Consider the following 12407-nt stretch of genomic DNA (forward strand, 5'->3'; position numbering starts at 1 on the left):
TGTGTTGGGCTTTCTTGACACCCCTCCTTCAGTGTTCCAGGGAGATCCTAGCGGAATGTTCTGATGGAATACTATTAAACCTGATTATAATGTTCCCAGCGCAGGTAACTCTTTGCGAACTGAGAGTGGGAAGGGTTGAGTGCAGGATTTCCGAAGCAGTGCTCTCTTGAATTCTCATTGGATCTTGCCCAGCTGCCTAAATCATTCTTGCTGCTACAATCTATAAGGATGACTACAGCCTTGCTCAATAGGTCTCTCTTTATCTCGTTGTCTACCACATCTTTTCATTTCTCCCTGCAGATTTATCTGTGTTTCACCTCCCGTTCTCTGGGGTTACACAGCTTCTGGCTTCCCCCACTATTTGGGGCTGGAAAGTCTGTAAATTTTCACTTTTGTTTGCCCAAGGAGCACCACGAATAAGCTCCCAGCCTCCAACCCCCCCCCGCAAAAAAAAAGCACTGCGTTCAGAACTGGTTTTCACTGAGTTACATGCCACCAGGAACTGCTGAGTATTTCTGAGTCCTACCACCCTGCAGCTCACTACTTTTCCTTGATTTGGAAGACCATGGAATATCTGCTTGAATCCTGGATGTATTTCCTCCACACGCATCTTGCTTCCTGAAATTTCCTCTGGTAAGTTATTCTCTTTATTTGACACGGATAACTAAATGCTAAGATTGTTTTTAATAAGCATTTCTTTTTTCAGATGTGTCTCAGGCTTGTTGTTGTTACTTTTCAAACTCAGATACCTGACCATATTTATTAGTTATTATGCTACTGGCAACGGAAGTACTAAGATGTAACCCATGCAGTCAAAGATCCCTTCCTTTTTACATTCCTTCTGGTCTCGTTTATAATGCACATTATATGGATTTTAGTCCCTAATCCCTCTTCCCATTAACTCTTTGGGGCATGTACTTGTGCCAGTTAGAAGGTCAAATCTTACATGTTTATCTAAGAGAGAGCCTGTAGGAAACCTCACTACTGCAGGGTCTGGGAAAGTTCACTAGTCTCCCATCCTTGGAAGGTTGTTCAGGTCAGTGTGTTTTTAGATGATCCTAAGCAATTGCATGAGTGAGGGAGGACTTTTGTAAAGTGCATTTTTCTAAATATTTCAGAACCCTAACCACTAAATATGTTTTTTTTAAAGAGTGCAGTCTTTGAAGCTTTGAGGGTACCTTTTATTTTATTTAAAATTTTTGTCTTGCAACATCCAAAATCACCCATGCCACCATACACACCTTAACTTGGACATGGTATTTCAATATGGGCATAGCATTAGACAGCACATTTCTGATATTAGGAAAATTAACTCTTGGCCAGTTAATTGGACCTAGAGGGGTTATTTCAGAGGAAGAGAGCTATGAGAAGAACCTTTGATTATCTTGCTTGTAGTTGAAGTGGAGGGAAGGACTTTATGTGAATTTTTTAATTGCTTCACTAACTACGCTTGCCTTCCCCCATCCTCGATTTTTAGTAAGTATAATTATAGTGGTCAGTGCTTTCTGCTTCTCTGAATATTTCTATGGGTTTAATTGATAGGGTTACACTTTCCATTCAGTAGAGTTATATTGACAAACACAAGAATCTTTGCTTCGACTTTACATAGGGACAATTTATTAAACACAAATCTGGATGTATCAGTCACCCTATAATAGGCGCTGAGGGTTTTCTGTGTGAGTCACCCCTCCCCCACACACATATAAAGGCAAGTTTCTGGTTTCTGCTACATTTCCTTTATTGGATGGAAGGAAGTGAGGACATTTGTTCAAGTTCTACTTTTTTTTTTCTTCCTTTTCAGTTGTTCAGAAGAAATTAATCTTGTCGTCATTGAATTAATGGCTGACATGACGATCTTACTTTTTTTTTTTTTAATCCCAAAGCCCTTCAGCTGCCAGACATAAAAATACTCCAGCTGCAGTGTCACCCCCTCCCTGTCTCAAGACTCAGGGGCCCCACCCCCCTTCCCCATTCTCTCCTTCCAAGAGAGAATCTAGCTGACACCAGGGTGGGCACTATCAGACACCCCTAGCCAGTCTCTCTACTTTCTACCTGTTCTCTTTTCAGGTCAGTTGGGTTGTCCTGACTGGCAAGTCAGAGCCACCAGTGTCTCTGACTTCATTTGCAGAGAAGGGGGTTTGGTGTCATTCACCAATTCAAGCATCCTCTTTGCAGGATCATTGCGTTGTGCAGGGGAGGAGGGCGGGAAGGAAGGTGTGTGAGTGTGGGGGTGGGGTGGGGAACCCAACAACTTTCAGTGCAGTCAGGTATTTTTTCTTCTCAAGCTAGTCTCCTGTAAGGGACAGACACGGGGTACCTAGGTAAGTGCATTTTGCTGAATTAGAACCCAAAGCACGCCAGGGTGGAAGGGAAATTGGGCAAGAGAGGCTCTTGTAGCCAGCAACCAATGCGTTATACCCGAGGGCGATCAACAGGCGACTATGCCTGGAGATTTCACAGCAGCGCCTGGCTACACCTTCGGAAACCACCGGGGCTCAGGGAACCCGAGGGCTCCCCCATCCTGGCTGGCCGGCTGACCGCAGGCTGGGCGCTGGATGTGGGAACGACCCGCGCGGTGGCGACGCTGTCCCCTCCTGACCCGGTGGCGCAGACTCCCCGCTCAGCCCCTGCGGCGTGCCGCGTGCCGGCCGGCGGTGGGCATTCGCAGCCCACTAGAGTGGGGTTCGCGGGGGAGGGAGGGTTCATGATCGCAGAACACACGCTTCCCAACGCTTCCTGGGACCAATAACCTCTTCTATACTGGAGGACAGACTTGGGATTTTTGGAATCTCTTTTCACCCCCTTTCTGCAATTTTCGCCAACAGCACCCATGGCTTTTTAAAAGGGCCATCCGTGCAGTTCTTTCCATCCCGCTGCTGAGTAGGGTTTGGGATTGCTGATTGACTTCTAGACCCCACCGTGAGATATTGCTGTATATCTTTTACTCCCTTCTCCAACTGCCAACAATCAGGAGGGCTGCAGGGTGAAGGAAAGAGTTGGATTTCAACTTGAACCTTCAGCGTGGACTACAAGGAGGTAGTTAAAAGCAAAGCCCTGGATGCGAGGCGGGGTGGGGGGGGGGGGGGGATTCTAGCTTATTCTGTAATGTTAGACTGTTTTTCCCTTTTTGCGAGTGTAAATGTGGCGGGTTGGGGGGGGAGCAGTTGGGAGGACCTGCATCTGGGCAGCCTCCCCCACTCCACCCCCAAGCTACCCAAAAGGAGGTGGTGCTTGCATCTTGGCCACAGTCACCGCCGCTCCCGCAGCCTAACTGTACCATAGAGTTTAAATTTCTGAGGGTTATTCTCTTAGTCTCCAAGACTTGAACCAGAGAGGCTTTCACTCTGCTACAGGTCCAGGAAGACCCCTCTACCTCCAGCAGGGCCCTCCTTCTAGAGGTAATGAGCCTGGGAAACACTGGGTAGGTCTTCTTCTGAAGATATAACCTGTGTTTCCAACCCTGGGAGATGCCAGCTGGCTGATTTTTGAGGAGAGAGAGAGAGAGAGGGAGAGAGAGAGAGAGAGAGAGAGAGAGAGAGAGAGAGAGAGAGAGAGGTGACTGGGGTTACAAATTAACCCTAGCATCACTTTACAGATACTCTGGCCAGTCAAATGCTTCTAAGCAAAGGAGATAGCACCAGGGTATAAAACTGTCACAGCAGCTTGGAAGATAGATGATTTAGCTGATTGAGATTCTGGGGACTATTTTTTTTTTCTGGCTTGTTATTTAGATTTGTTGGTCATCATGCAATTAAGCAGGTAAGGAGTGGATGTCTATATTTTATTGATAACTGTATAACCTGTGTTTGATTCAACCCGGTGATGATTCTTCTGTTTCAAACTCTCAAATATATGCATTTCCTATGATGCACAAGTTCTTAATATTCACATTCATGAACATGTTCAATACTATTGAAATTGTTAGCATGCATTCATTTGAATGTTTAATGTGCATTTATTTGAATGTTTAACAGTGCAATGAAAAATCCGAAATTGAACATAGATCAGAAGAGGGAGGGCAGAGAGTCAGAGGAACGGATGGATAACTCTAATAAAATATGGAATATGGCAGATGCAGAAATGCCTTAAAACATTGCTTCTTGATAATGTCACAGATATTAATATATAAAGGACAGCTGGAGAATTATGAATAGTGTCCTGAACTAGCAAAGTAATTGACTACTTTATAGAGATTTGTTTTTGTGTGTGTGTTTGTGTGTGTGTGTGTGTGTGTGTGTGTGTGCGTGTGCTTGTGCGTATATGTGAAAATTTTGGTAATGTTTTCTCAATCCTGAAAAGAAAATCTATGGAATGGGGACAGAGGTGGAGGTTGGTTTGATTGTGAAGTAGAATGAGAGAAAAAACAAACAAGCAAAAAACTCCAAACTAAACAGAAAACAACTTAAGCTAGGGCCAGACTCTGTTGATCCCAGTAGAGAAATCTGGCCATAAGAAAACAGTTAAAGAACTGAAAAAAAAATCATAACAAATTTAGAAAATTTTCAGTACACTTGCCAAAGGAAGCCTCTTTGAAATTCAAAGTTTTGTAGATCTGTATGCTGAGTAACGAATCCACTTTTTCCATTAGCATATTTAACTCAATTGAAATGATGAACATTTCTGAGTGACTTAAGTTTTGTTACTATGATGGTGATTGTTGTGTGATAATTTCTTACAGTTGAAGAAGGCTGGAGTTACCACAAAGTGAATAAAAACAAATCACCAATACAAAATTATATAATGTCTCTTTGTTAATAATAGTTTCTCTTCATAAGGAAATTATGTATATTTTCTTTGGAAAGGTTTATTTATTTAATTATTATTTTTGTTCTTACATTTATTGATGTGTATCTTTGATTCCATACTTGTTTTGTTTATCAGGCTCATGGAAAAAATCTTGATGCAAGAAAGATAATAAGAACTTTGGGTGGTTAAATTTGAAAAATATTGTTTTGCTTTTAGTTTGGTTAAAAAGGTAGTATTTTCCACTGGAAAAGTCACTTGTCAATGAATTGCTCAATTCTTCTGCATTTTATATTCTGGAATTTTATTGTAGTAATGATAATTAGTGTATGTGCCACTCTCTGTGTTTATAAACATATTTGGGTTAACTGAAGGTAATCATTTTTGATATATATTATATTGTTTTAATAATGTTTTCAAAGTGAATTAGACATATAATAATCACTTTCATTATCAGGTGATGTTACATGATTCCATCTTTCATGACATAATTTCATTCAGAAGTCCAATATTATTATTAGAAGATACATTTTGTAAAATAATCGTACAGTTGATTTGCTTCAGTAAAATGGTTGGTATGTTACCGGAAAATAAATCAAACCTAAGCAAGAAGAAATCAACTGATCCAAAGAATGAGAGGACAGAAATATACATTATATAAATATACATGTATACAATTTCTACCTTTATGTGAGTTCCTAAATTTGTTTTTCTTAAAGATTGTTAAACATTTTTTTTTTAATTTATACTTTTACAATAGTGCTTTACTGTGTCTCTAAAAATGTGAAGTCACTGGGTTTACCAAACTTTCAACCAATGCTTCTGTTTCCTATATTTCTTGTGTTATTTTATTTTCATATCTTTAAAATGAAAAAAAAAAAAACTACTGTGGGAAATTAGAGTCTTGCATTTTGCTTATTTAGAGAATTGGATATTTGTTTCTAAATAGTGTCCAAATACATGGAAATTTAACACCATTAAAGTTTTACATAAACTTAGTGTTTTCCTTAAAAACATCTCAAACATGTTTGGATATTAGATTTTTAACAAGATTGATGGTGTATTCTTCTACTATTCTACATCTTTTTGCTTATTTTCTAATAATGGGAGAATGGGGGAAAGTAGATTAGTGACAGATCTAGTCCTGTGGTTTCCAGATTTCAGCTCCCGTTCCACCCCAACACTGTACTCCTCCTAAGGATTTCTGTGACCACTCATCACTTTTCTTCATCTCACATATGAAGAACTTGATGTATACTTTAGAAAGTTCTGAGCAAAGTATCATTAAAAAAATGTATTTTAAGAAGACAAGTCAAAGAGGAGAACAAATGTACTATAAGAACTAAAGAGGTTACTGAAAAGTTGCAAGTTAAGTTTGACATTTTAGGTTAGTTGTTTTAAAGTAAGTTCTATTGTCACACAAGAAATAATATTGATTCAACTTTCCTTAATGCTAGCATCAAACTTATTGGCCTATGGTATCATGGAGCCAAGTACATATCAGTATTGCCTTTGTTTTCAAAGTATGCAATTAAAAAATATTGAAATAATATGACTCCTAAGGTATACAGATCTTTATGCATAGCTGCTTCTTTTGCTTGTAATGCCCTTCATGGGTGAATAGTCAAGCCCTGGTTGTTTTTTTTAATGACATTTAATGACAGCAAAAATCTAACTTGTTAGGTGATTTATATTACTAATTTTGATGAATTTAATGGAAAAGAAGATCACAATGTTCTTATGTAAAATACCAAAATGAAGAACACTGGAGTGAAAAAAATGAGACATTTCTAACATGTTTTATACACTCAATTTTTATCAAAATGTATTAGGTATTATTGGTATTTTAATTTAGCAGCTACTAAAGTAATTCAAATAGGATTATTTAATCTGAATGATCTCAATGTGACTCTAATATTCCATTCACCAGGGTAGGCAAAGTCATTTATTTACTTAATGTTTCTGAAAGTTGTAAGGAGAGTAGAATTAAAAAAAACTACTTAGTTTGAAGTTTTTTTTTATTGATTGCTTATCAAAGATCTTAAATGTTAAAGAAGTGGAAAGTATAATAATGCTTATTGTGTAACACATAAAACGAGTGTGGAGATGAAATCGATTCATGATTACTAATGGCCTTTCTACTAAAGAAATGCATAGACATTCTGGACTAGACATTTTCTTTCTGGTATCAAATAGCCACTCTATCCATTTTACATTGGTCATCACATACCCTCATCAATAACATTTTAAAGGTTTTATATCTATCATTTCCAAGAAGAGAATTAGCCATGAAGAACATTTTTATCCAATTACTCACTTACAGACATATCCAATTATAAAGTAATTGGTAATTATTTCATGAGTCATGAATATATTTATTTACATGTAATGTTCAAAATAAACAACATTATAAATAGTTTTGGTCTATTTCCCAATTAATATTTAAAGTAGTTTATTATGATTAGCTTTTTGATTCTTTAACAAGCAACATAAACTCAATATGCTTCACTAACAAAATTATTTCCCCCAAAAATGAGAGGATATAATGAATATAGTTTTATAAATCAAGTTGGATTAGAAGACATTTTGTTATAAAATAAATAATTGTATTGATACTCTAAAATACTTATTTTTAAACAAAAAAGAATAGATGTAGGAAAATGATACACTATTGAAAGGACATTGTAGATTCTCATCTTCTACATTTCATTTTTAAATAATCATCATTATTTCTCAAGATGTTTATAGTTACAGAGTTCAAAAAGATATTTACCCTTAGTTTGACCTACTTTATTTATAATAATTTTAAAATATGTTTAATGCCTAAATCCTAATTTTCTCAGATGTAGATGCCTTTAAGAGCACACAAAACATAACAAATTCCTTTAATAGCTAATAAAGTAGCTACAATATTATAGCTTCAGCAAATTAAATCTATAAAGTACACATTTATTGATTAAATTAATAAATATGTGAACACTACATTCAAATGTATTATAGCTCTCTGCTGTGGAAAGAATTATTCTCTCATAATAGTCTGTTTCATTTAAATTCCATTATAGATTTATTGTGAAAGAGTACTTATAGATGGACTTACTCTTCCTGAATTCTGTGAATATCAGCCAACCTCATCAGGATTAAGCTGCTTTTTATTAACTTTTCTGGACTCTTGCATTTTGTTAATTTTGAAAGCTATTTCTATAATATTACACTATTAAAAAACAATCTAGCCTTGGGAAGATTAGAATTGAGGAAGCATGCATTTTAGATTTCTCAGTGTCAAATACTGGCCAGTAAATAGCATGATGTTACTTCATAGATTCATTTATTAAACCCTCACTCTCAGCCATGAAATGGTTTCTTTGAAACATTTCAGATGAATTCTATAAATATAACTCTGTGTCAGAAAACTAAATTAAATCAAAGATTACATTTGTAAATTATAGCCCACTCAGTAATCATATTTGAAAATCACATGTGTTTATCAGAGTTTTATATGGTGTTTGTGTACTGATGTGGCACATTTTTAAGATGAAAATGGTTTGAGCACTATTTTTTGATATTCAGTTTAAGATGAATGCTGATGCCCTTTGGTATAGGTAACTATAATAAAAGAATTAAAGGAAGTTCTTGAGGTAGACAACATACTCAAGTAGCTTTTATGTATTTAAACAGCAATGTTCCACAGGTGTTTAGAAAAACTAGCTCTGAAATGTGTTTATAGAGATGAAGAACTATGTTTTTTAGGAGGGAACAGTAACAAACACCTCATAAACAGTAATAAACACTAGAAAAATCATGAAACATTGAATTGATCATGCTATAGTGTTGTAAAAATTACTACCTTATAACAATTTAATGCATAGTTGCTCAATGTGTGTGTGTGTGTGTGTGTGTGTGTGTGTCTGTGTGCAAGCGCGTACACAGTAGTCCTGGGGCTTGATTTCAGGTTTTAAGCATTGTCCTGAGCAATTTTGTTCAAGAGTAGCACTTGAGCCACAGCTCTATTTCCAGGTTTTGGTGGTTGATTGAAAATGAGTCTTATGGATTTTCTTGCCCAGGATGGCTTCAAAGCCTGATTCTTAGATCTCAGGCCCCTGAGTCACTAGGATTTTAGGAATTCAGCCATTTGTGCCCCACCGGGCTCAACAATTTTCTTTGTGCCATTCCTGGGGCATTAATCAGGGCCTGGACACTGGTCTTGAGCTTATTTTCTGCAATGCTAGTATTCTACCACTTGTCCCACAGCTTCACTTCTGGCATTTTTTGTGGTTTACAAGAGCTGAGTCTCATAGAGTTTACTGTACAGGCTCGTTGTGGATTGTGATCCTTGAATTTCAGCCTTCTGAGTAGCTAGGATTATGAGTCACTGGTGCCCAGCTAACATTTTTATAGGCAATATTGAACATGATAACATGTATAGCTAATTTACTCAAGATATTAAAATAGAATTGTTGTGATTTATAGAACTAGAACTTATACATCCAGACCAGTCATTCTTGTACAAAAGCATAGTCTGTTTTATACATGCAAAATGTGATATTTTGAAAGTTATACTAAGGATTAGTGAGAAACAAAATGGTTTCCAAAACTGTATAATTTTAAGTAAAATGATTTTCCAGTTAACTAAAAAGCATACTTTTTTCAGTATTCATCTTGTTCTAAATGGGGCTTTACAATAGTCTATAACTTAAAAATAAACCCTTGAATAAAAAATTACGATGGAATATATGTCTTCTAGATTTATAATGCATATTCATTTCAACATATAGGTTTCAGTCTGTCAGTCAAAGATGGCAGCATTCCTTTTTTTGTTTTAAATATTGACTATAAAAGAATCCAAACTTCAAGTATTGAAACTTAAAACTTCATATTTATGAATAAAGGATTCTTGAGTTTCTTAAAGGGCACCCTACTAATGTTCAACAGGAACTTGAAAATGTCATTTTGATTAAAGTAGTATTTTCAACACTTTTGAGTGGAGACAAAGCTTATGGATATTGAAACCCTTCCCTATTTCTGATACATTCACCTTCACAATTCATCACTCTTTAGTTTTACTTTTACTAACAGATTGTTGATATTTGCCTGCAGTAGTAGTCTTTTAAACTTTCACTAAAAAGCAACACATGAATGATATGTTGAGATAGTCAGGTAACTATGACAAAATAAATGCAAAATATTTTCATATTAGAGTAAACTCTGGTAGAATATGTGTATATGTGTGTGAGTGTGAGTGTGAGTGTTTGTGTGTACTGCAAATTTTATTTTCATTATCGAGCCATAAAATGAAAGAATTGATCGATTGTCTTTTTCAGATGATTTAAAAGACAAATATAGGGGCTAAGAAAGTGACTTAGTGGTAGAGGGCTTGCTTTGCATGTATAAGGCCCTCAGCATCAAATAAGCAGTAAAAGCAGGAAGTGGCACTGTGGCTCAAGTGGTAGAGTGCGAACTTTGAGCTGAAGAGCTGAGGAACAGCTCCCAGGCCCAGAGTTCAGCTTCATGAATAAAGAAAAATATAATAGATGAAAATTATTTTTTAGGCTAATTCAGGATGAATATGAATGGGACACCCTTGTCACTATGTCTTGTGATTGTATGAAATGGTAGCTATGATTTAAAGAAATAAATTTTCATTAGACTCAAAGTCAGCAGCTCCAATATAAATTGCTATGATTAGCTATCAAAGTATTTCTTTTTTTCAACAAACTTGAGTAAATAAGGCAAACAAAAGTTTCAACTATGTTCACATGATTTTATAACCACAAAACTGACATATTTTACTATCTTTGTCATATTTTACACTCTTTAAGATACATATTTGAAGAAGTCTAAGCTAAAAATGACAGGATTAGAAAACAGTTATTAAGTATTCATTACCATGTCTTCATCACCAAATTTTGATCTCAGATAAGTCTAGAAATATTAAATCCTGTGATTATTATTGGAAATGTAATTCCTGACACATTCAGGCAAGATTTAAAAACTACAACTTATTGCTGGGTGTCACTGGTTACTTGGGAGTCAAACATCTGTAAAATCAATGTCTTGAGGGCACCCAGGGTTTGAAAGATCTACTCGAATTCATCTTCATAATAAGCAGTAATATTTAGGTCTAGAAATGTGGTTGAGGGGCTGGGAAGGTGGCTCAGTGGTAGAGTGCTTGCCTGCATGCATGAAGCCTTGGTTTCGATTCCTCAGCATCACATAAACAGAAAAAAGCCGGAAGTGGCGCTGTGGCTCAAGTGGTAGAGCTCTAGCCTTGAGCTGAAGAGCTGAGGGACAGCACCCAGGTCCAGAGTTCAGGCCCCACAACAGACCAAAAAAAAAAAAAAAACCTTGAAAGTCTGAACACTTTCAACTGTATTACTGCCAAAAATAAAACTAAAATAAAACAAAAACAAATACAGTGACATCTTTTAAAATTCTGCTGATTCTTGAAGGTGCCTTCCTCGAACCATAAATGAGTTTTAAATAAATTTACTTTCCTATTTTAGTATCTCACAACCTTGAATTTTGAAAACAATATGGGCTATTTTAATAGTTAGAATAATTGGCTGAAATGAGTGGTTCTCTTCGGAAGTGACGCGTTTTCTCAAAATTCTATGTTGAATAACATTGATACACAAAGAAGCTTACTATTATTACTAGTAATAAAGCTAGTTAAACAAACTAGAATGCATTACCAATACCAATCATTGCAGTGTTAGCCTCCTTGTGAAAATACAGCTTCTATAATCATCTCTGTAAACAGGATAGGAGGCGATAGTTTCATTGCTAAAGAGAAATTCTTTTGTTTGTTTGTTTGTTTGCTGTCAGTCATGGGGCCTGAACTCTGGGCCTGGGTGCTGTCCCACAGCTCTTCAGCTCAAAGCTAGCCCTCTACCGCTTGAGCCACAGTGCCACTTCTGGCTTTTTTTCTTTTTGCTTATGTGGTGCTGAGGAATTAAACCCAAGGCCTCTAGGATGCAAGGCAAGCACTCCACCACTGAGCTACCTCCCCAGCCCAAAAGAGGAATTCTTTGATTAGAAATGCACAGTGTTTTTCAGGCTTTAAGATGGGAGCTGAGAAAGAATTAGAGAACACTGAATAAAATTTTAAATTATTAATCCTGAGGCATGTGTAATCCTAGCTAATCAAGAGGCTGAGATAGAGGTGCTTGTCTCAAAGCCAGCTGAAGCAGGGAAGTCCAATAACACTTTTATCTTTAAGTGCAAGGAAAGCAGGAAGTGGAGTTGTGGCACAAATAGTATAGCTGATAGACTTGAGCACAAAAGCTCAGGGGGCATCCAGTCCCTCAGTTCAAGCCCCAGGACATGAATACCAAAAAGAAAAAAGAAAAAAGATAAAGTTAGGGAGGAAGGAAAGAAGGAAGAAAGAAGGAAAGAAAACCAAGGTACATTGTATTTGTAAACTGCTTTGTTAAGTGACAACTCCTCTGTACAACTACCTAAAAATAATAAGAAAAAAATATGAAAAAAATCTTAATCCTGAATTGGTTTGTTGGTAAACTTTTTCTGTAGTTGTTTCTGATATTCAGTATGTGTATTTGATGTCAGATGAATTGTGTGCATGAGGATAAATCTAGGGAATATAGCAACGAAAACAGCCATTGCTCATGCAATGTTTGAAATTCATTGTTATTTGAAGCATACTTAGT

General features: G+C 36.5%; 1 protein-coding gene across 1 annotated transcript in view; it reads left to right on the forward strand.

Annotated features, from left to right (window-relative positions):
* The first annotated feature begins 466 nt into the window (after window positions 1-466).
* Window positions 467-12407, forward strand: part of Brinp3 (bone morphogenetic protein/retinoic acid inducible neural-specific 3) — a 401825-nt gene continuing 389884 nt past the window's right edge. The window contains exon 1 of the mRNA XM_013021772.1: window positions 467-633. The gene's annotated coding sequence lies outside the window, so the exon portion shown is untranslated. The remainder of the gene's footprint in view (window positions 634-12407) is intronic.

Source organism: Dipodomys ordii, unplaced genomic scaffold, assembly GCF_000151885.1.
Source record: "Dipodomys ordii isolate 6190 unplaced genomic scaffold, Dord_2.0 Scaffold57, whole genome shotgun sequence".
Taxonomy (NCBI): Eukaryota; Metazoa; Chordata; class Mammalia; order Rodentia; family Heteromyidae; genus Dipodomys; species Dipodomys ordii.